The sequence below is a fragment of the Neomonachus schauinslandi genome, chromosome 2 (genome assembly GCF_002201575.2).
Source record: "Neomonachus schauinslandi chromosome 2, ASM220157v2, whole genome shotgun sequence".
Lineage (NCBI taxonomy): Eukaryota > Metazoa > Chordata > Mammalia > Carnivora > Phocidae > Neomonachus > Neomonachus schauinslandi.
The window spans coordinates 122,561,316-122,581,628 of NC_058404.1; positions in this window are offsets into that span (position 1 = coordinate 122,561,316).

A 20,313-nucleotide genomic window follows, 5' to 3' on the forward strand; every position below is an offset into this window, starting at 1 on the left:
CCAGGGGTCTGGTCACCATATGAATGTGGTCTCAATAAAAGATTTCAACACTATCTTTTGGGGAATTCTTATCCTATGGAACAATTTCTTCCGTTTCATAGATAGTGTAAACAGAAGACTTATAATACCACGTCACATCCCTGAGGCCCACCTCTGATTTGTCAATTGTTCACAATTACATGTAAGAGTCAGACTGACAGAGTAGCACCTGAAGCTCTCCTTGTGTGTGTTTTTCTGCTTCCCTGCGAGCAAGCACACACACAGCTATCATCACTCTACAGAATTTCCCCACATTAATGCTGTCGTCAGTTGACATTTATCATTATACTTGCATTGCTGTGTTTCTCGTAGTAAAGTTCAGAGGACAGGAAACCGTCCTTATACCCATGTGTCATACATTTCTTGAAAAAAGAAGATAGCACTCTTTTTTGCAGCAAAAAAATACTTTATTATACCCGGGCTGTGTCATGCATTTATGCCATCTGCCTAGGCTTGTAGGTATTGAAGTTTCTCAGCTATGTTCAGAAATTTTGCTTAAGTGAATACATAGAGAAAGCCTTAACAACAATTATCTTGGTAAAGATTTCAAAAAGAATGAAAATATCCACGAGTGGCTTCACATGAATGCTTTTAAGATTTCACTGTTAAGAATGACTAACTGGCTATTTGTTTCAGATAAGTAATTATTATGATAATAAAGAAGTAGATTACAATTCTAGTTTGAATCTGAAATGGCCGCCGAATTTTTATTAAACATATTTTCAGTATTTATGTCGATGAGTTTGTGAACTTTTTCCTATAAGGGCTTAAGGCCATCAGTTTTATACATAATACATGCATACATATAATAGGCTTTTAAATAAATACATTATTTTACATTGCTGGAATAAATCTTACTTTGCCATGATTCATTTTAAGACATAATGGGCATATTTGTCTAATATTTTATTTGGAATTCTTTTTCCTCTTTTTTTAATTTTATTAAGGTATAATCGACATATAATGTTATATTAGTTTCAAGTATACAACATAATGATTCAATAATTGTATATATTGAAAAATGATCACCACAGTAAGTCTAGCCAACATCCATCACTGTACATAGTTAAACATTTTTTCTTGTTATGAGAACTTTAAAGATACACTCCCTTTGCAACTTCCAAATATGCAATACAGTATTATTAACTATAGTACCGAGGTTGTACATTACATCCCCGGACTTATTTGTTTTATAACTGAAAGTTTGTATTTTTACCCCGTTGGCCCATTTCAATCACCTCCCACCCCCCTTTTTTCTCTATTTTTAAGTGATTGTTTCTATAGATTTAATTTTAAGTTTTGTTCTTTGTCTGGTTTTGATGTCTGAATCATGTTAGCCTCTTAAAATTAATTGAGAAGTTTCCCATCTTTTTATATTTGCTCCAAAATATTAAATAGAATGTATGGTATCCGCTCTCTGAAATCTGATATAATTTATCAATTAAACCATTTAGGCCATTTGTTTTGGGGAGAGCTAACACTTTGACCATCTTCTCAATTTTTTGTGTTTTTACTAGTATATTTAGCCATGACTCTTCTTGGCTGAGCCTAAGTCAGACGCTTAACCAACTGAGCCACCCAGGTACCCCCTTGACTAAATTCTTTAAAAAAACTTTTTTTTTGCAACAGAGTTGTATATAACATGTTCATGTAAGTTTTAAAAATCTTTTCTGAATTTTTGGTTTTTAATACTCTCTCTCATTCCTAACATGATAGGTTTGGTTTTTCTCTCTTTTGTTATAATTTAATGCATTAGGCTGAGGGTGCCTGAAATAACTCATCAACACAATAAGAATGGTCTTGTCAGTAAAGCCTCTCCACTGGCCATGATTCTCCCTCTCTTGGATAGTACTTGCATGAGTACTGCCTAAGTTTCTCTTTTCATTCAGTGCTTCCATAGTAGACCAGTCCTTCAGGGGCTGACACATTCACACTTTCTTTCTTTTGATGTGTTAATGCTTTCTATCTTTTACAGTCCAGTCAAGTTGGTCTAGAAGCCATTCTTTTAAAGTGACTTTGCCATTGGGGCACCTGGGTGGCCCAGTCGGTTAAGCGTCTGCCTTCGGCTCAGGTCATGATCCCAGAGTCCTGGGATCGAGCCCCACGTCTGGCTCCTTGCTCAGCTAGGAGCCTATTTCTCCCTCTCCCCCTGCCTGCCACTCCCCCTGCTTGGGCTCTCTCTCTGTCAAATAAATAAATAAAATCTTAAAAAAAAAAAAAGGTGACTTTACCATTATTGGTTTTTGCTTTTGACATGAAAATAACACTTATTTTCTGATTTTAAAAACGATACAAGCTGGTTATAACACACTTAAGTATTCCAGAACAGCATAAAGAATGTAAAATTGACCAGAGACCTACTACCCAGCTAAAACCACTGTTAACATTTTGGTAAACATCCTTCCCAATCATCTTCAATTAAAAAAAAAAAGTATTATATTATACATGCCTTTATATAATGTACTGTTTTAGTCAATAATATAGTATAGATATTTTCTATGTCAATAACTAGAAACATATCTTATTATTTTAACGGGTATGTATTACTACATTGCATGAACGTGCAAGGAAATCATCAGCTCAGTACTTAAGGATGCCCATTTCTTGCATTTCTCTACATTTCTCCATTTCTCCCTCCATATTGCCTTCATCCTAGGGCTTGTTCTATGATTACCAGGTAGCTGCGGCAGTTTAAGTACTAACATGCAGACACAACTTCCTGGCAAGAACGTCTCTTTTCAGGTTCACTTTCCTAGGAGTGAGGACCTCTTCCTAGAAGCCCTCTAGTGGACAATTCCTTAATAACACATTGGCCAGGTTGGGGATCTCAACTCAGTCCTAAATCTACCACAGGAAAAAGTAAGGGAATCACCATAAATAGCTCAAACCAGTTCTCAACCTAAAGTGATTTTGCCTTCCAGGGGGCATTTGGCAATATCCGGAGGCTTTTTGGTCACAACTTCAGGAAAGGGTGCTACTGGCATCTGATGAGTAGAAACCAAGAATACTGCTAAACATCCTGCAATGCACCGAACAGCCCCCGCAACCAAGATTTTTCTGACCGCAAATGTCAATAGTATGGGGACTTACTGACTTAGGCTAACCATCTGGGGAGAGACCACTGCTGGGGAGTTATCTACCAAGACAACTACAATAACCTTGATTTGCAGAAGGTTAAATTTCTGAAGTACATCCTGTCAAGTTTGTCTCCCCTTTTAATTTCCTCCCCTGGGTCCTGTGCCTCCACTTGTGGCTAGAGTAAGAAGATGTCTGAGAGGGACCCCAGTAGGACCACAGGGTTAGAGTGGGAGAGGAGTAGGTCATCAGAAAAAGAGAATCACTGTTACCAGAGGAAGGAGAAGCTGAGCTATGGATCTAAATATGTCCACTACACTAAGGTAAGTGAGAATGAAGAGATGAGGGGATGTTTGGGAATGTTTAAAAGAATTGTTTATTCCTGATGATTTTCTAGATATGGAGGATGAGAGAAAGAGTCACTGGAGGGCTGATGACAAGATTTGAAGAAAAAAGAGTGGCTAGAAGGTGATTTTTATCATTAACCAGGACAAAGAATTCAGGAAAAGAATCATGTTTGGTTAGGTAAAAAAGAGATTCACTTATTTTCATTAGCATTCATCTGGAAGCAATTTTTAGGATTAATTTTATAGGGCTACCTTTAAATTTTATAACCTACTTAATAACAACAAGTGTCACCAACTTCGTTAGTCTAGAATAGGAAGAGATTCCTGGCTCACAGGTCAGCTACCATATTTGTGTTCCAAGGCTCTGAATGTGCAGGTGGAACAGCCCAAATTATCTTTCTCAACTTTCCTTTTAAATATGACAGGGAGACTACCACTAACTCCCTCTCCCTTGTTAAAGCACAGTTGTTCAGGCAGAATATATTGCAACCACTTCATTTCAGTTTCTTGGTTAAAATCACAACCCAATTGTGCTTCTCTAAATTTATACCTAGAACATCTTTCTTGAATTTGTTATTTTCTACTCATTATTGGAGGAGTGTGCTCTGTTTTGGCATTACCCCCTGAATTACTAAAAAAGCCTGGAAACTTATTCAGTCCAAGAAGACCTGTTCTAATCCTAAACTGCTTAGCTACAGAAAAGAGAATTGAAGAAGCATACCAGTTCACCAACAGCTCTAGTTTGGGGTTATGATTCTGTCTACTAATACAATAATACTTTGCTGGTCAAAATGGGGCACTGGTCATTGTAGGTTTGTGCCCCCAAAGCTATACCATTTAAACATATTTAAGAACACACTCTCCAAGACAAGTTGTGAGGTAGAAAGGAGAAAAGTGGGGCACGTGGGTGGCTCAGTCGGTTGAGCATCTGCCTTCGGCTCGGGTCATGATCCTGGGGTCCTGGGATCCAGCCCCCCGTAGGGCTCCCTACTCAGTCTGCTTCTCCCTCTCCTTCTGCCTGCCACTCCCCCTGCTTGTGCGCTTGCTCTCTCTCTCTGTGTCAAATAAATAAATAAATAAAATTAAAAGAAAAGAGAAAAGCTTGTGAGCCATATGCTATGCGACATAGGGATTTGTCCCTGTCGCCAGATGCCCCCTTTCTTCATGGCTAATTCCTGGTGCCTTTGGTGTCCTTTACTGCCAGAGGGCACCATCTCAATCCACTAAATAGATTGTAATATATTGGAATATCAGAAGAGAAGAGGTCAAGGTCTTGGTTCCTTTCCACCCAGGAAGCTCCTTGTTTTCTATGAAAATTTGCATATCAAGAAGCATGTGGAAGGGCAGCCTTTGTCAAGACAAAATAAAGGGTATGGGGTGCCTGTGTTCTTACATTTATATAACCAAAAGCAGCCACTCGGGTGATTCTATACCCCCCCACCAAAAATAATCTGCTCTAAACTGAAATTCTGTCTCTGCTGAGAGTAGCGCCTGGCAATTTTTAAATTTGTTAAAACAAATGACAAGTTCTACCTAAACAGACCATGCATTACACTTCTGAGTTCCATTCTCACTGGGGAAGCATACTCATCACTTTGTGTCATACTATGCTTTTAGCTTCTTGAACCAACTAAATTTACTCTCTACCTCATTTGGGAAGTATTGGTTATGGGTTCATCTCCACAACCTAGGCCTTAGAAATCTTTGAACTATCCCTAACTAACTTTCTCTTGCCTCAGATTCCTCTAATTACTTATTTTTCTTTTTTATATATCTAGACTTCAACGTACTTTGCGACCTCATGGAAGTATCATACCCATTTCATCAGCTTGTATGTTATTTCTTTTGCAGATATTCTTCTCCCAGAGAGCAGGAGAACTGTTCTCACTCTTCATTTCAAATCCACAGAATTGATGACTGTTACATTTTATAGGTTCTGGTGTGTTTTTCATCACACCATGACACCTCTCTTAGTTTCCCAGTATATAATATTCCTCTATTACTGTTGCTTAACAGACTTTTAAGGAATCTTGGGTCTTCTGTCTTTGTTTGCTATTTCTTCATAAGCTTTGGTACACTACAAAAGTACATATGATCATAAAAATTTCAAACACTATAGGCGTGTAAAACATGGAAGTATCTGCACGACCCTTCCCCCCACACATTCCCCAGAAATAACCATTGCTAATACATTGATATGTATTCCTCTGGATGTTTACATCTTATTGTTCTTTCAAAATATGCTCAGTTTTTATTCTATTTGAGCTTATTTATCTTATAATATCTAAGTTGGTTGATTTAGTTAATTATCCATCCATTTTTTTTTTTTAAGATTTTTATTTATTTCAGAGCGACAGAGCCCAGGATCATGACCTGAGCCAAAGGCAGACGCTTAATCGACTGAGCCACCCAGGCGCCCCTGTGTATGATTTTAATGAAGGCTTTGTCTTGTTTTTTTTTTCTTTTCTATGCTAAATTTACACTCCTTTCTTGAGATCCCATCACTCCTTTCACCTTTCTATAAACTACTCTTCCTTTTCCTTCAACTCTCTGACTCACATGAAAGTTACTACATTATTGCAAATGCTACCCCTTTCCCAGGCAGAGTTGACTGGTCCAAGAGGAGTATATAACCTAAGTCAGGCCAATCATAACAAGCCACCCTTGCTGGACTTCATCGTTTGTGGTCTAGATGTGGGCCCATGACTTAGAACTCTTCCTTCCCTGCGATTAGTTTAGCACAAGACCATGGGAGTCAATACCATTATGGTGGCAAGGCCTATAGTATGACAGTGAAGTTCAGAGTTTTGGGCAGCCATGTTTTCCTACAATTTGGAGACAGTTTGCAGTGAGAGAGAATGAAGCAGACATGAAGAGCGCAAATTACAGACAGAGGAGGTTTTGAGGTCATTCAAATTCCCTGTTCCTGAGACTTAGTTTCATTCTTTTCTTCTCTAACTTCTTCCATTTAAAAGAGATTCTTAAGTAATCTCCCTCTTTTTGCTTGTGCTAGGTCCCCAAATAACATATTCTCTTTATTTTAAGGACACTCCCATTTTGTTCTTACCATCTCTGAAGCATCACTTTGTTTCAACAGAACAAAACATTTCGAGATATGTCATTAAGGTTACACAGGATGTTCTGAACTTTATTTTCACTAATAGGATCCTCAAAAGTTGTAAATATAAGATGCTATTTCTTCAAGGAGCACTCATGTAGAATCAACTGGATCAGACTATCGGTACTTTTTCCTTGTTACCAGTGCATGGATGAAAACATGTAGTGAGGAGCACCTGGGTGGCTCAGTCAGTTAAGCATCTGCCTTCGACTCAGGTCATAATCCCAGGGTCCTAGGATTGGGCCCTGTATCAGGCTTCCTGCTCAGTGGGGAGCCTGCTTCTCCCTTTCCTCCCAGGCTTATGCTCCCTGTCACTATCTCTGTCTCTCTCTCAAATAAATAGATAAAATCTTAAAAAGAAAAGAAAACAGCAGTGAGCAAACATACAATCAGGATCATATCATGGTCTTTGAGTTAGAAGTCACTAAGACTGGGGTACCTGGCTGGCTCAGTCGGTGGAATGTGTGTGTCACTCTTGATCTTGGGGTTGTGAGTTCAAGCCCCATGTTGGGTGTAGAGATTGTTTAAAAACAAAATTAAAAAAAAAAAAAGAAATCACCAAGACTGATGTAAGAGTCACACAAACACACTCCCTCATCTTATACAACCATAATTTTCATAGTTTAAAGCACATTTTTCATCAATTCTATTCACAATCTCTTGACGAATTAAATGTCATATTAATTACTAGCATTCAAACTAGGAATTCCATTTGACAAGTTCTGACAAAGTACCTTAATATTAATTTCTTGAAAATTTTCTTGAGGCTGACAAATAGTAAGCATTTTAAATCAGGAAAGATTACTAACCCTTATAAGTTATATATGACCAACAATATATAAAAGTATTTTTAGAGGTTCAATCTTAAGGAAGGTTGCCCTAGGACTACTGGGGAGGGTCGAAGGAAGTGTGATGTAGGAGGAATACAAAAGGGGTTGTTGCAACAGTATCTGCAACAGTCTAATTTTTTTATTATTATTATTAAGTAATCTCTATGCCCAACATGGGGCTCAAACCCAAGATCAAGAGTCACACCCTCTCCTGAATGAACCGGCCAGGTGCCCCTGCAACACTTCATTTATTTTTATTTATTTATTTATTTAAAAAATATTTGCTGAGAGAGAAAGCATGGGGGGCATGCCTGCAAACAGGGTGGGGTTGGGGGGTAGGGGAGGGGCAGAGTGAATCTTAGGCAGTCTCCACGCTCAGCGCCAAGCTTGATCTCATGATCCTGAAATCATGATCTGAGCCAAAATCAAGAGTCAGCTGCTTAACCAACTGAGCCATCCAGGCGCCCCTGCAGCATTTTATTTTAAAAATAAAACACCTGGTCAACATTGGAGGAGGCTGGTTATTAAGAGTGCAATTCTACTTTAAGCTGGTGAGTCCCAGATAGTATTTTTAGCTATTCCAGTGTCACTGTGCTTGTTAATTTTATGAGTCAACTTGACTGGGCTAAGAGATGTCCAGATAGCTGGCAAATCATTTTTTTCTGAGGGTATCTGTGAGGGTGTTTCTGGAAGACATTAGCATTTGAATGGTAGACTGAATAAGACTGCCCGCATCAATGTGGGTGGGCATCACCCAATCCAGAATAAAAAGTTGGGGGAAAGGTGAATTTTTTCTCTACCTGAGCTGGGACGTCTATCTTCTCCTGCCCTTGGACATCAGTGTTCCTGGTTCTCCAGCCTTTGCACTTGCACTAGGGCTTACACAATTGGCTCTCCTGGTTCTTGGGCCTTCAGACTCAGACTGAATCATACCACTGGCTTTCCTGGTTCTCCAGCCTGCAGACAACAGATTGTGAGTCTTCTTAGCCTCCATAACTGCATAAGCCAATTCCTATAAGTCATGTATATAGGAGATATATAAATGTCCTATAGCAGGATATTGCTCTGTTTTGTTATGTTTCTCTGGAAAACCCTAATATAGTCACATAAGGTCACTTAGTGGGAAGGTCTTGTCCTAGCAGCCCGAGCTAGAATTTAATTGTGGGGATTGGAGACTATGAGGTCAGTGTGTCTAAATGCTGAATTTTTACCTGTTCTCAATCCAATAAATAAATAAATAAATAAGCAGGAACATTATAAATAACATAAAGTATAGTTTCAGGATTTTAGCATTTCCAAATATAGAAGTGAGTAAGCCACCCATCTAAGTATAATAATATTCAGCCACATTCTCAAACTGTATTACCCTAAAAAGCTGTAATAATCCTTTGGGTCAGGACATATGAATTCTTTATATAGCAGTTTAGAAAAAAATCTGGAAATCACAACTTAAGTTGCCAGATGTGTCACATGACAATTTAATATTTTTCACTCTGATTTACATATTCAGCTTAATAGATGTACTCAGGGTTTTATGACAAATTATGCCATTATATATTTTCCAATTTATTCATAAATTATGATTCAATCATGAATTTTTCTAGGCCTATTCAATTATTGGTACATATTTTTAAAAATATTTCATTTAAAAAGTACTAAACATAAGTGTTCTTCTACACCTAGATATCAAATTTCCCACTGCTCAGAATTTTATAGTATTATGTCTATTGGTTGTTGCTGGTTCTACACTCCGGACAGTACACTCTGACACAGAGCCTAGGCCAACAAGTCACTCATTAAAGGCAAGTCTTGGTGGGTCACCATTGCATTAACAGTAGTTTATCCCCTGTGCTGCTCACACCTACTCCTGTTTTTTTAAGTAATTTTTTTTTTTAATTGAAGTACAGTTGACACACGATGTTACATTCGTTTCGGGTGTCCAGATCCGCTTCTTCACATAAATTCTGGAACACCTCCTCCCAGATCTCAGTGGACCTGTTTTCCAAGGGGAATTTGGAAGTGGAAGATGAGCAGACACCACCACAGCAGCTGATGTCAGGGCTGGGGCTAAGCCTCATTATCTCCCTCCTCCATGATCCCCTCACGTTTCTCCTCAGCTTCAGAGAGCATCCGTGCTGGTCTTAGTCGTTTGCCCCGTGGTTTGGCCCAGGTGCTTACCCTAAGAGTCAGATTCCCAGGGTGCCATGCCCTTCTGTGTCCATTTGCCTTTAAAATTAGGCAACGAAGTACCAGGAGGCCCCCAAGTGGATCTCCTGGGCACCAAGTGTATCCTCCCTGCCCCCACTGCTTAATAGCAGTTCTACCTCATCCTGATCAGCAGGGTCAATGACTTCTGACGGAAGGATGGGTCCTCCTTTTGTCTGCCAAGTTGGAGCTTGCCAGCGGCCGTAGCTACATCAGCCTTGGTGAGTGAGTTCGTCTTTTGGGGGCCTTGTGTGGCCTCCATTCACCATTCCCTTGGGTATTCTGTCCATGCACCCATTGTGCAAGCACTGAGGTGGCTGATGACAGAGGCTGGCTAATGTAGAGTGGTCAAGTCATTTTGTTTTCTTGGTTGTTTAGAGTCTCTTCCATGGTAGATGCTCTTTGGTGGACATGAACATGTGACACAGGGATCCTTATACTTGTGTTCACATATGTTTATCCACATGTTCTACCCCAGATCTACTTGGCTCTAATCTTCTAATAGTTCTTTCAGGCCCCTATCTAGCTGGCCGAGCCATTCACCACTGACATGAGTTTTTATACATTCTAACCCTAGGCCGCTTATCTTTCCATACAAAGTGAGGACCCAGTGCACAGTGTACTCATTTGGAGGAATTTCACTAACCAGTGATTTTTTTTTTAAGTTTTTATTTTAATCACCTGGTTCTCATCATGTCAAGTACACTCCTTAATCCCCATCAGGTATTTCACCTATCCCCCCACCCCCTCCCCTCTGGTAACCATCAATTTGTTCTCTATAGTTAAGAGTCTGTTTCTTGGTTTGTTTCTCTCACTCTTTTTTTTTTTTTTCCCTTTACCTGTTTGTTTTGTTCCTTAAGTTCCACATATGAGTGAAATCCAGTAGTTTGGCTTTGACTGATCTATTTCACTCAGCATTATATGCTCTAGCTCCATCCATGTCATTACAAATGACAAGATTTCATTCTTTTTTTATGGCTGAATAATATTCCATATATATAAAAAATATATATATATAAATGTATGTATGTGTATATATATATATATATGCCACATCTTCTTTATCCATTCATCTATTGATGAACACTTGGGCTGCTTCCATATCATAGCTATTGTAAATAATGCTGATATAAACATAGGGGTGCATGTATCCCTTTGAATTAATGTTTTTGTATTCTTTTTTTCCCTTTTTTTTCTTAAGTAGGCTCCACATCCAACATGGGATTTGAACTCATGACCCTGAGATCAAGACTCATATGCTGTATCAACTGAGCCAACTAGACACCCCAGTGTTTTTATATTCTTTAGGCAAATAACCCCAGTAGTGTGATTGCTGGATCATAAGATAGTTCTACTTTTAACTTTTTGAGGGACACCCATACTATCTTCCACAGTTGCTGCACCAGTTTGCATTTCCACCAACAGTGCAAGAGTTTCCTTCTTCTCCACATCCTCACCAACACCTGTTGTTTCCTGTGTTTTTGATTTTAGCCATTCTGACAGGTGTGAAGTGATATCTCACTGTAGTTTTAATATGCATTTACCTGATGATAAGTGATGATGAGCATCTTTTCATGTGTCTGTTGGCCGTCTGTATGTCTTCTCTAAAGAAATGTCTGTTCATGTCTTCTGAATTAATTGAATTATTTGCTTTTTGGGTGTTGAACTGCATCAGTTCTTTATATATTTTAGATACTAATCCTTTATCAAATTTGTTATTTGCGAATATCTTCTCCCATTCCATAGGTTGCCCTTTAGTTTTGTTGATTGTTTCCTTTGCTGTACAGAAGATTTTTATTTTGATGAAGTCCCAATAGTTCATCTTTGCTTTTGTTTCCCTTGCTTCAGGAAACATATCTAGAAAAAAGTTGCTACAGCTAATGACAGAGAAATTACTGTCTGTGCTCTCTTCTAGGATTTTTATAATTTCAGGTCTCACATTTAGATCTTTAATCCATTTTGAATTTATTTTGTGTTTGGTACAGTTTCATTCTTTTGCATTTTGCTGTCCAGTTGGGAAAACCCAACACCATTGTTGAAGAGACTGTCTCTTTCCCAATGGACATTTTTTCCTGCTTTGTTGAAGATTAATTGACCATATAATTGTGGGTTTGTTTCTGGATTTTCTATTCTGTTCTATCAATCTATATTTCTTTTTTTTTTTTTTGTACCAATAACATATTGTTTTGATTACTACAGTTTTGTAATATAACTTGAAGTCCAGAATTATGATGCCTCCAGCTTTGCTTCCTTTTTTCAAGATTGCTTTGGCTATTCGGGGTCTTCATAGTTCCATATAGAATTTAGGATTTTTTGTTCTAATTCTGTGAAAAATGCTGTTGGTATTTTTTATAAAGTTTTTTATTTATTTAAGGAATCTCTACACCCAACATGGGGCTCAAACTCATGACCCGAGATCAAGAGTCACACGCTCTTCCAACTAAGCCAGCTGGGCACTCCTGATGTTGGTATTTTTATAGGAATTGCATTAAATGTATAAAATGCTTTGGATAGGATAGACATTGTTCTTCCAATCCATGAGCATGAAATGTCTTTCCATTTCTTTGTGTCATCTTCTGATTTCTCTCATCAGCATTTTGTATTTTTCAGAGTACAGGTCTTTCACCTCTTTGGTTAGGTTTATTCCTAGGTATCTCATTGTCTTTGGGACTCACCAGTGTTTTTTAAGGCCACACCCATGTGGAGCTGCAGTGAACTTCTATTTTCAGCTTGCACCCACTTATTGAGTGGACCCAGCCATGATTCAAACTTGACCTTTCCTCTTCCATCAGGTGATCTTGAGTAATTCTCCATATGGCCACAGTGTAAGGTGAAGGAGATGTGCTGCTACAACCTGCTTGTGCCCTCTGGTCCTGCTTATGCTAGATTCCAGGTGTACAACTTTCATCTCGTAATGAATCATTGCCAGGCTGCCTAGCCTTGTGACTTAGTGGAATAGGTCTGACAGAACCCAGCTCATCATGGGTAGTTGCAACCATATGGTCACTTGATGTCCCATGGGCAAGTATTTCCCTTCTATCAGGGTCTAACAGCATGCCAGAAAATTGTTTTTCAAAAGAAGTAAAATTCTCTGCTGCAGATGCCATGGCCTTGCCCTGAACCCCAGAGGCTTACATTGTGATTATCCTTCTGTGGCTTGCCAAAAATTCCACATGGCATCTTTCACCACTATTGACACCTCTAACATCATAAGTCTTCTGGTTCATATGGTTCAAAGGGCAGAGCTATTTGCACCTTAATCTGGTCCTACTCTAGAGCCCTTTTTCCTCTGGGCTCCATTCAAAGCTAGCAGCCTTTATGACTTTATTTATCCCAGAAGGAGAATATGCTGCCTCCAGAACCTGAAGAAGCATATATCCTGATGTTATGCTTCTTTTTTCACTGGAGGTGGTGTGAGATGCAATTAGTCCTTTAGTTTGGATGGGATATCCTGGCATGCCCCTGACCATTGGATCCCTAAAAATTGTATTGACATGTCAGGCTCCTGAATCTTAGTAGTGTTTATCTTCTACATTCTGATGCATATATGTCCTACCAAAGTCTCCAATGTGCTAGCCTTATGCTCATCCAGTTTGATTAGAATGATGTCACTGATACAGCAAGTAAATGTGATGTTCTGCAGGATGTCCAGCCATTGAGGACCTCATGGAACTATATTATGACAGAAGCATATCGTATACCATATTATAACATAGCCTGAGGGCAAAACTATAAATGTATATGTCCTGTCTATGTAAATGCAGTCTTTTTAATCCACATTTTGGATAAGGATGGAAAAAAAAATTTCACTGAACTAATGGACATATACGATGTACTGAGGCCATGTTAATCTGCTATAGCAAAGATACTATGTCTGGTACAGTAGCAGCAATTTGAGCTTCCACTTATTTGAGTTTCAAAGATCTAATGTCATATTTTGGGATCCATCTAGTTTTTAAATGGGTAAGACTTGTGGATTAAATTAAGATATAATGGGGACTACCATCCCTGCACCTTTTTGAGTTTTAGGAGTGGTACTACCATTGTTCCCAGAAATATACTGCTTCTGGCTTATTACCTTAACTGGAGTCAGTGGGCGAGGAGGAAGAGTTTCAGAGGTTTTCACTTGGCCTTTACCAGTATGAAACCTTTTCTCCCAAGGGCCAAGGTTCCAACTACAAAGTATGACTATTCCAGCTACACATTCGGGGAATGGTAAAATAACTACCCAGTGGGTTTCTTGATACAGTGGATTGACTGTGTACTAGGCACTAATGGGGATTCCATTTATTACTTGAATTCCATATGCCCTCATTCTAAGAGGGGGAGCCAGGATGATTTTTCAGGCCTCTGGGTATCAGTTTAAAGTTAGACCTGAGTCCAATGATATTAGAAATATTTAGGTATTCCCCTCTCCAAGGTGTGCAATTACCCAAATAAATGGCCTTAGATCCATTTGAGAGAGGACTGGGAAAATCATTTCCCTATTACTGGCCATGATTCCTTTCTTTGGGGCACCCAGCTCCTTCAGTCAGTGGAATATGGGTCTGAAAACTGGCTCAGGTCCAGGAATTGGGCAAAAGATTGTGATAAGTACATTTATCTTGATGAGCACAGAGAAATGTATGGCATTATTGAATCATTATATTGTACACCTGAAACTAATATAATACTGTATGTTAATCATAATTGAATTTTAAAAATTGTGATGTTTTATTGATATGACTGCCTTTGGCCTTCTTACCATCCATCATAATTTTTTGATAGTACAAATCAAATAGCTTTCTTGTTGGCTGCCCATCTATTTTGCACCTAGAGACTTCATGTCCTATTAACTATTTCCATAATTCTGAGGGACAGGCCCCATTGGCTTTTATATACTTTTTTTTTAAGTTTTTTTTTTTTTTTTTTTTGACAGAGAGAGACGCGGCGAGAGAGGGAACACAAACAGGGGGAGTGGGAGAGGGAGAACCAGGCTTCCCGCTGAGCAGGGAGCCCGATGCGCGGGACTCGATGCCAGGACCCTGGGATCATGACCTGAGCCGAAGGCAGACACTTAACCGACTGAGCTACCCTGGCGCCCCAATATATTCTCTTAATTCTTTTTTAACACTCAATGCTGATGAGTTTGTGTGACCTGTTACATCAATATAACACTTTTAGAGAGCCGTGTGAATTCCAATATATATATAAAGAGTGAACATTTTGTTTATACCTTATAAATTGTTTAATTCCATTGTTGAAAATTCATCCTGAAAGAATCATCTAAAATATGAAAAAAAAATTTTCATGAATTTTCTTCTGGCACAGTCCAGCCTTATTCATAATAGGAGAAAGTGGAAATAACCTGAATATATAACTGGGGAATTGGGTAAGAGAATTGTAATATACCTACTCAGTGGAATATTCTGAAGCCACTAATGTTACCAATGTTATGATGCACTAGGGGGGACACGATATTACTTACATAGCATTTCTGCCAAAGATGCACAATCCAAAAATGTTGTATCAACATAATAAGATCACAGTAACCTTATCAGCACTGAGTGTCAAACCGTGGTAAGGAAACAATCAGATAAACCAAAGTAAGGGATAGTCTTCAAAACAACTGTCCTTTATTCCTCAGTGTCAATATCTCAAAGGACAAAGAAAAACTGAGAAATTTTTCCAAATTAAAGAAAACAAAAGGGACATGAGAACTAATGCAATGCGTGATCCTGGACTGGAAAAAAAAAACCAATTCTATAAAAGTAATTATTGGAACAATTGGCAAAATTCAAATATTGATTATATATTTTAGATAAAAGTATTGACTTAATATTACATTTCCTGATTTCATTAATTGTATGGCTCTATAAGAAAACGTCTTTATACTCAGGAATATGCTGAACTATTTAGAGGTCATTATGTCTGCAACTTGCTCTTGAATGACTTAGAAATAATGAGAGAAAGATTGAGAGACAAGGCAACATTTTAATGATTAGTGAATTTAGAAACATTTGTGAGAGTTTACTGTTAAAACGATTCTGTAAGTTTGATAATATTTCAAAATAAAATGTTTAAAAATGTTATCCAGTCTGTAACCAATGTTCAATATGCAATATTTTCAATAAAATATCATGTGAAACAACGCCAAGTTTAAAATTGCATGTGCCCTACAATTGTAAAAGTATAAAATGTTGGCATGTTGGATATACTGGAATAGAAGAGATTTTCTTAAAAAAATTTTTTTTTCTTGGAGTTCCTGGGTGACTCAGTCGGTTGAGTCACCATCCAACTCTTGGTTTTGGCTCAGGTTGTGATCTCAGGGCTGTGGGATCCAGATCAAGTCCAGGGCTGAGCCGTGCCTTGGGCTCCACGCTCAACAGGGAGTCTGCTTGAGATTCTCCTTCTCCCTCTGCCCCCCACCCCCGCTCGCTCGCTTGCTTTCTCTCAAATAAAAACATCTTTAAAAAATTTTTTTCGTTGTGATCCCGGGGTCCTGGGATCGAGTCCCGCATCGGGCTCCCTGCTCCTTGGGAGCCTGCTTCTTCTCCCTCTGCCTCTGCCTCTCTCCCTCTGTCTCTCATAAATAAATAAAATCTTAAAAAAATAATAAAAAAATTTTTCTTTAATATTGTTTGTTATATTGTGTTTAAAATGAAACCAACATAAGATTAAACGCATTTAAAAAATCACCAAGGGAGGGCGCCGGGGTGGCTCAGATGGTTAAGCGTCTGCCTTCAGCTCAGGTCATGATCCCAGGGTCCTGGAATCGAGTCCCTCATCGGGCTCTCTGCTCCTTGGGAGCCTGCTTCTCCCTCTGCCTCTCTCTCTCTCTCTCTGTCTCTCATGAATAAATTAAAAAAAAAAATCACCAAGGGGAAGAACAATAAAAAATAACATGAATAATAAAATAATTTTTAAAGTTCTAATTCTGCTCCAAGGTTCCTTAATCATTTTGAAAAGCAAAAGTTTGTAGATTCAAACTGATTTAAGCTGTTCCAACCCCAAAATGAAATCTACTAAAGTCCAGCTCTAAGTTAAAAAGCAAACAAATTCACCTTTGGGAGTGGGTGTAATTTTTTTTAATGGGCTAAGCACAAGACTTCTAAGTAATATTATCTTCTATTATATATCTGACTTAATTTCCCAAACTAGCAACATAATTCCAAGTTTCTTTATTAGTACTTTATTATTATTTTTTAAGATTTTATTTATGTGCTTATTTGAGAGAGATCGAGAGAGAGGCGAGTGGGGGAGGAGCAGAGGTAGAGGGAGAAGCAAACTCCCTGCTGAGCAGGGAGCCCGATGAGGGACTCGATCCCAGGACCCTGAGATCATGACCTGAGCCGAAACCAAGAATCAAATGCTTAACCAACTAAGCCACCCAGGCGCCCCTCTTTGTCAGTACTTTATTTATTTATTTATTTATTTTTAAAGATTTTATTTATTTATTTGACAGACAGACACAGCTAGAGAGGGAACACAAGCAGGGGGAGTGGGAGAGGGAGAAGCAGGCTTCCCACAGAGCAGGGAGCCCGATGTGGGGCTCGATCCTAGGACCCTGGGACCATGACCTGAGCCGAAGGCAGACGCTTAACCATCTGAGCCACTCAGGCACCCCTGTCAGTACTTTAAATACCTTTACCCTCTAGGCAGGTTTAGAAAATAGCATGAATTTCCTATATTAAACATTCTCTTTTCAGCTTAAAAAACAAACAGCTTTATTGTGGTATGGTTGACATACAATGTAACGTTGCTTTTCAGAACAAAAATTAACAAAAGTAATAAGCTAAAATATTTAAAACTTTCACTCAAATATTTTCAGTCAAGTACTGTTGATTGCTCTGCCTTTCAAATATTACATTTAGCCAATTTTTTTTGTAATTAACAAAACAAATATTTTCCCCTTGGCTTTTCAATTTTAACAAAGGCTGCTGATATTTTCCTATATATTTCCAAAAATCCCTTTCAGAATGTAAAAATTTAGCTCTAATAAAATGATAAGATTGTGTTTACTCACCTTGCCATCTTACTTTATTGTAACATGAAATAGTTACCACATTTAACTTTCATCTGAATAAATTCTCTCGACTTAGCAGGGTTGGGTGGGAGGATGCATATAGGGCTATAAGGAAGAACTTTTAAACAAGGTGGGATTATTTTTTTAAGGTGCCAGTTCCATAAATTGCCTGGCAATTAAACTAACAGCTTCAGAGGTCAGCTGAAAATGGTATTTTGTCATTTCCCAGAAGTCAGTTTTTACACGCTAAATATATCCAGTCTGCTAATACCCATATCTGGATCAAACCCTTTCCCTCTTCTTAAAACCTGATTACCTCAGGTACTGACATGATAAAGCATAGACCTTTGTTTACTGACTTTCCGTTTCAGAGCTCTGATGCTGTTGGTGAATTTGTACTAAATGCATCTGTAGAGCTGGCAAAAGATCTCCCCAGATAGCGTGCCTTTAATAGCGATTTCTCATTTTTCCTACAATGCAAATGGCTCTTTGAGTATTATTAACATTATTTTATAATTTATATTAATAAAACAATAATCATGGTTTTCCACTAGCTACTTGAAAAACATAGGGTCATATCAGAATTTTTAGTACATCTCCTGTTTTTAAGCAACTTCCTGAATGAGGACTGGTATCTCTCAAACTCTGAAATTAAGGAGTTTAGAGGCAGGCAAGTCAAAAGTTCCTAATTCACAGGTCTCTAAAGATGCAGTTGGAATAGAGAAGCACATGGCAAGGGGTGCCTGAGTGGCTCAGATGGTTAAGCGTCTGTCTTTGGCTCAGGTCATGATCCCAGGGTGCTGGGATCGAGCCCCACGCCTGGCTCCTGGCTTGGCTGAGAGCCTGCTTCTCCCTCTCCCTCTGCCTCTCCCCTGCTCATGATTTCTCTCTCTCTCTCTCTGTATCTCTCTGTCTCAAATGAATAAATAAAATCTTAAAAAAAAAAAGGCACGTGGCAAGTACTAAAGAAGGCTGATTAGCCATCCAGACAATTCCTACAGATTGACATTTCTTCACAGAATCATTACAATCTGAGGACACAGAGAAAATCCAGTCTGCAGGGGTAGCTGTTTTCCAAGCTCAGAGACCGTAATTATAAAACTTAGTACTCTTTAAAAAAAAAGGGGGGGGGCGGACTCTGGGGTGCCTGCCTGGCTCAGTTGGTAGAGTATGTGATTCTTGATCTTGAGGTCATGAGTTCAAGCCCCATATTGGATACAGAGCTTACTTAAAAAAAATTTTTTTTAAATGGACTCTGAGTAATATAACTATTATGGACCTGGATATTAGTGTTTCCATATCAGCTCCACAGTTGCACAAATCAACATGGGAAGATATGTTTACCATATGATTGTGAACCTGGAATCAAAGCAAGGTGAATCAGTTGTATGGTTAGTGTCCTCAAGAAACCATCTCCAATGAGGAACAATGGACCTGAGATCTATATTTTTGCACCAGAGCACCTTCTCAGCAAAACAATGCTAGAGACAGATCATCAAATATTGTCATTCTAGATTTCTCCTTTATAGATAGCAAGCAGGCCATCTGCCACCCCTTAATACATTTCTGTCTTTAGAGAAATTCAATGTAGGCATTTATTCACATATGTGGCAATTCAGTCATGCCTCCCTGGGAGTTCCACTTAAATCTCTGAATTTTGGGTGTTTACAATCTTGCAGGTTATTTCTAAATACTATTGATCTCATCTCATATGTTTACATTTTTCTTAATTTCAGTTTTAAAGGTAAATTAAGGTAAATCATTTTGGGAGCTGCCCAACATACTACTTATATGAATTTTTCATGTATTCTTTGCAGATTATTTCTTTCTCATTATTTCAGACAATGATCTCACTTACTAGGCAGTCCAATCACAATCCAGTCAATATTATATAGTGTTAAGAGCCCTAAAAACCAAACTGTGTTTTGGGGAAAGTTATTTAACCTCAGTTTCCTTATCTATCTCAGAATGTTGTTTTGAAGATAAAATTAGGTTATTACCATGGCAAGTAAACTGCATAACATGGTGCCTGGCATATAATAATTTTTCTATTACATTATTAGTTTTCAGACTAGAAATTTTATGTAGTTTTTAAAATTATATTTGAATTTTCCCAAATATTTGTTAGCAATCTACCTACAAATCACCAAGAAGCTAATATTTTAATAGTGGAGACAACCTATAATTAATTAAACAATGTTTAATATACACTTGGGTGTAGAGCTAGGGTAATGAAGTGGTCTGAAGAAAAATAAAGCAAAGTAAGGCAATAAAGAGTAATGAGCATGCTAACTTAGGTAGGGTGGTCAAGGAAGTCTTCCCTCAGGAATGGCATTAAAACAGAGACCTGAGTGAAATGAAGGAAGGAACTATGTGACTGTCTCATTCATTAGATGAATGAGTGCTTGTTATGGTGTTTGTTAGCTGCATCCTTTTGGTTCTTAGTCACACTTCTTTATATGGGTACTGAACTATTTATATTTCTATGACTTAGGATGCCAAGCAGATTTTACAGTCCAGGAAGGAAGTGCATGGGCTTTCCAAGTGCTTTAAATATCTGCCAGTGATTACACATTTCCCATTACTGACTTAGTACTTCTTGACTGGTTTGTCAGTTCTGCAAATGAACTTAGTATTAGAAGTCCTTTGAAAAAGAACAGGTGTTTGGAAGAACCTATCAGAGGAAAGTTGCTA